Raw genomic sequence first — 5694 nt, 5'->3', positions numbered from 1 at the left:
AATTCTAAACAAATCTTAACCAAATCCTATTCAAATTCTAATCAAATCTTAAACAAATCCTAAATAAATCCTAATCAAATCTTAAATAAATCCTAGTTAAATCCTAAATAAATCTTAATCAAATCCTAAATAAATCCTAGTCAAACCTTAAACAACCTCTAGTCAAATCCTACTCAAATCCTAAAAAATTCTAACCAAATTCTAAACAAATTCTAAACAAATCTTAATCAAATCCTAAATAAACCCTAACTAAATCCTAACCAAATCCTAATCAAACCGTAGTCAAATTCCAAATAAATCTTAAAAAAATCCTAATAAAATTCTAATCAAGTTTTAATCAAATCCTAAACAAACTTTAACCAAATCCTAGTCAAACCTTAATATATCCTAACCAAACCCTAAATAATCTCAAGTAATTTCTACAACAGATTTAAACCTAAATAACTAATGAATGAACCATTGATTTTAATTCAAATTTTTCACACCTCTTTACAATTAAGTTAACAATAAGTATAAAATTTTTGAAGAAGATCAAACTTACCAAAAATAAGTTCAACCCTAATATTTGCTTGGATGTTGGCCGGCCTCCTTCTTTAATCTGAATATTAAATTTTCAATAATAATATCTCTTTAACAAATTATTTAATTTATTTCAAATCTCTCATATGTAGAAAAATAAGTTTGTTATCTATAGACATAATTTTTACTCCAATCCAATTGATAGATTGCAAAAAATCTAAGAAATCTTCATTAGACTTAAGATTCTACTTCTTAAGATCCCGACCTACTTAAACCTCAATAAACCTTGATCTAGCCCTTTGATCAAGCTCAAATTCACAACATATATTGAACACATATATGTCCATATACCTTCAAAAACTCATTTGCAGATCTATTGCTTAACTTATGAAATTCTCCAAAAATTATCACCCACTTTATTTCACAAATCCAAAGTAATCTAAAACAAATTCCAACTTTGCAAAGCTCATACAAAGTTAATATACACTCAAAGAAAATCTATCAAGTCAGTTCTTAGATCCTATCCTCTCATCTCCGAAAGAACCTTAGAATCATCGTTGGAGCTCAGTTTTGGGTCTTGAGTTTGATTTCAATCTTGGTTCATAACCGATCCTCTTTGGGTATCAATATCTAGTTTTTTTAGATATATTTTGTATAAAAATACTCTTAATTTCTTTTCAAAGGTGCCTACATTGTTTATTTTTCTAATCTATCTTATTTTGCTCTATTTATGGTCCTACAAAGTGAATAGATGTCATGGACATACATTGGAAGATTCTTCGAATATTCTTCTAGAATATTCTCTAAAGATTCTCTAAAGATTCCTTTAGAAGGTTCTAGAAGATTCTTAGAATATTCCCTAAAGATTCTCTTAGAAGGTTCTAGAATATTCTTAGAAGGTTCTAGAATATTTTGATAGATTCTAGGAAGTTGCTCGAGAAGTTTCCTAACTAGTAGAAGTTGTTGGAGAAGCATCCTAGTTAGCGGAAGTAGCTCGAGAAGCTTCCTATTTAGTAGTATATATAGGAGTCGAGGCTGAAGGGTTCTTCAGTCTCGACAATACATCTCTTGGAGTTCTAGCTCACCTTTCTGGTGTTGTTCTTGTACTCATCTGTTTAATCTAGTTCTGCTACTTCTTCTTGAACTTCTTGTTAGATATTTTGTGTCCGTGACAGTTTGTCGAGATTGCATTTTCACTGGTATCAGAGCTAGTTCCTTCTTGTTAGAGAGTGGATTACCCCTCTTCTTGAAGGTGTGCTAGTGTTTTAGAGGTTGCGGATTATCCTCCTCTAAATTGATATCTCTTCTTTCTCAATATTGGAGCCTTATTCTTCTTGGAGAGAGTGGATTACCCCTCATCTTGGAGTCTTAAGGCGTTTTAGAGGTTGCGGAGTACTCTCCTCTGAACCAATATTGTCCTCTTGTCAAAACTCTTTTTTCTTCTTTCTGAAGGTTAGCCGAAGGTTAAGACGTTAAAATGGCTGAAAGTTTGGAATCCAAACTAGACGCCATCATAAATGCTCTTGCCTCGTTGTCACATAGGACAACAGAGATCGAAGGAGTCATGGTAGGACTCCATAACAATGGAGCATCTGGGATAGCGCCATCTAAAGCATATTAGTCTCAAACTTCTGCGCCAGAAGAAGCAGTTCTACCTCCATTTCAACAAGATCGAGTAGTCCTACAACGAAAGGAGCTTCGAGTTAGTCTTCCGGATAAGTTTGATGGAACTCGTTCCAAGTTTCGAGGTTTTGTCAACCAAATCAGGTTGATAACAATTTTACAGCCCGAACGTTATCCGACGGAGGAAGCACGTGTTGGGCTTGTTGGAACCTTGCTTACAGCACAAGCTCTGTCTTGGTTTACTCCCTTGTTTGAGAAGCGATCGCCAATCCTGAGCAACTTTGAAACGTACTTGGAGGCGTTTGCAGAAGCATTTGGCGAGCATGATAAAGTTCGATGGGCTACAACAAAGATCCGATCGCTACGACAAGGAACACGCTCTGCATCAGTCTATGCCTCGGATTTTAGACAATTGGCAAGTGACATTAATTGGGGTGAAGAGGCGTTGGTGAGTCAGTTTTATTAGGGCTTGAAGGATGATGTGAAGGACTTGCTGTTATCTCTTCCTGATCCTCAAACGCTCAACGAAGCTATTAGCCAAGCTGTAAAGTGTGACAACCGCCTATTCCAGCGCCGCCAAGACCAACGTCTAAGACACCAAATGACTCGTTACGACGTGACTATGTCTGCAAATAGCTTAAACTCACATTCGGAGGCAACAGACATGCAAATCGACACGGCGCGTGTCCGATCTCTTACTCCAACAGAGAAGAAACGGCGTATGGAGGAAGGGTTATGTTTGTACTGTGGACAAGAAGGTCACAAGGTTGGAAATTGCCCAAAGAAGCAAAATTGGCACCCTGTCAAGACTAGAAGTGCGATGATTCTGGAAAACGACGACGCCCAGCCACAGTAGGAACCGTGCGGCTGGACAATCTAATATCACGACAACAATCAAGTTCCTCCTTCTCTATCCAACCTGCCCGTTGTTTTACAATTCCTTTATTTTTAGGCCCTCAAAAACAAAAAACTTTAGCTTTATTGGATTCGGGGGCATCTACTTGTTTTTTAGATGAAGAGTTTGTTAAACGCCACAAGATCCGTTTAGTACAGAAGTCCAAACCTGTTCACGTAGAGGTGATAGATGGACGACCCTTATTGTCAGGCAACGTTACCCACGAATCAGAACCTATAGAAGTGGTGTTTAAGGACCATAGTAGTCACGTTATTTTTAATATTATTAGAACCCCATCAAGCCCTGTTATCCTTGGTCTTTCTTGGTTAGAAGATCATAATCCGTCCATTGATTGGAGGCTACGAAGGATAACATTTCCTGAAAAAAATAATAATAAACCTGTTGGTAGAACCTACATGAAGAAATCCATGTTTATTGGAGCGAGAGCGTTCCTAAGATCGTCCAAGGAAGGCGCACCATTTGTCATTTATGCAGCTCCAACTAGCGGCGAGAATATCTCAACATCGAATATACCAGAGCAATATAGGGATTTTGAAGACGTGTTTCAGAAGAAGAACGCCGATATACTGCCGGAACATCGACCATATGATTGCGCCATAGACTTAGAAGAAGGAGCGCAACCACCTTTTGGTCTAATATACAACCTATCGCAGACGGAGTTGGCAGAATTGCCAAAGTACATCGATGAGAATCTAGCCAAGAATTTTATTCGACATTCAAAGTCGCCAGCTGGAGCACCAATCCTATTCGTGAAGAAAAAGGATGGCTCACTGCGGATGTGCGTGGACTACCGAGGACTCAACAAGGTGACCAAGAAAAATCGCTATCCCTTACCTTTGATCTCCGGCCTCTTAGATCAACTTGGACGTGCAAGGATTTTTACAAAGATTGATTTAAGAGGAGCCTACAACCTTGTGTGAATCAAAGAAGGAGATGAATGGAAGACAGCCTTTCGTACAAGGTATGGCCATTTTGAATATAATGTCATGCCTTTTGGTCTTACCAATGCTCCAGCGGTCTTTCAGCATATGATGAACGACATCTTTCGGGAGTACCTCGATGACTTTGTTGTCATCTATCTGGATGATATTTTGATATTTTCCAAGAATGAAGAAGAACATGAGAAGCACGTTTGTTTGGTTCTTGAAAAACTACGCGAACGAGGACTCTACGCCAAGTTGGAGAAGTGTCAATTTCACCAGAATGAGATGGAATTTTTGGGCTTCATTGCCACTACAGAGGGCTTGAAGATGGATCCAAAAAAGGTAGAAGCAATTATATCTTGGGAAGTTCCGAAGACGGTTAGAGATGTTCAGTGTTTTCTTGGATTTGCTAACTTCTATCAGATCTTCATCAAGAATTATTCTTAAGTTGCTGCACCACTCACGCGTCTAACAAGCAAAGACAAGCTCGAATGGGGATCACAAGCAGCAAAAGCATTTCAAGATCTTAAGACGGCATTCACTACGGCTCCAATCTTGGTACACCTTGACTTTGCAAAGGCTTTCTATTTAGAGACCGATGCTTCAGATTTTGCTTTGGGAGCTGTGCTTTCACAGATGGGCATAGACAAGAAGCTTCACCCAGTTGCGTTCTATTCACGGAAGTTCTCTGTTGCTGAGATCAACTACGAGATCCACGACAAAGAGCTGCTTGCTATAGTGGATGCCTTCCAAGAGTGGCGTCACTTCCTTGAAGAAGCTGCACATCCAGTGACTGTTTATACGGACCACAAGAATTTGGAGTACTTCATGACAGCTCGAATTTTGAATCGTCGTCAAGCTCGATGGAATATGTCTCTATCACGATTTGACTTTATTATCACCTACCGCCTTGGAAAACAGCAAGGATTATCTGACGCATTATCGAGGAGATCGTATCTTGCGCCAAAGGCTGGAGAAGCAGCGTTTGATCAACAATGTATAACATTGTTGAAACCAGAAAAATTCAGGATTTTTGCTACTGTTGCAACTATCGATGACGGCTTCCTCAGCGAGGTACGTACTGCGACCATTGAGGATTCTATAGCTCTTGACATCAAACAACGTGTCGATAATGACAAGTTTAAGGTGGAGGGAGATCTTCTGTATTTTGAGGAGCGGTTGTATATCCCGAAAGGACCAACTCGACTCCGAGTATTTCAATCTCGCCACGACTTTCCAGCTGCGGCACATTTTGGATTCAACAAGACTTTGGAGCTCATTTCACGAGATTTTTGGTGGCCCCAAATGTGGAAGGATGTGAAGGAATTTGTCCTTTCTTGTGATGTTTGTTCAAGATCCAAGATCCTTCGACATCGTCCATATGGACTTCTCCAGCCATTGCCTATTCCGCACCGACCATGGTCTTCAGTTTCTATGGACTTCATTACGGACCTACCGCCATCGAATTCATTTGACAGCATCTTTGTTGTGGTAGATCGATTTACAAAGATGGCGCATTTCGTGCCTTGCAAGAAAACATCGTCAAGTGAAGACACCGCAAGACTCTTTCTTGATAACATATATCGTTATCATGGCCTACCAGATGATATCGTGTCGGATCGAGGTACTCAATTTGTATCCAAGTTTTGGAGGTCCCTCTTTGAGATATTGAAGGTGGATATTAAGCTCTCTTCGGCTTTTCATCCTCAAACT

The sequence above is a fragment of the Physcomitrium patens genome, chromosome 26 (genome assembly GCF_059467195.1).
Source record: "Physcomitrium patens ecotype Gransden chromosome 26, ASM5946719v1, whole genome shotgun sequence".
In the NCBI taxonomy this organism is placed as follows: domain Eukaryota; kingdom Viridiplantae; phylum Streptophyta; class Bryopsida; order Funariales; family Funariaceae; genus Physcomitrium; species Physcomitrium patens.
Note: the sequence above shows the minus strand (reverse complement) of the source record.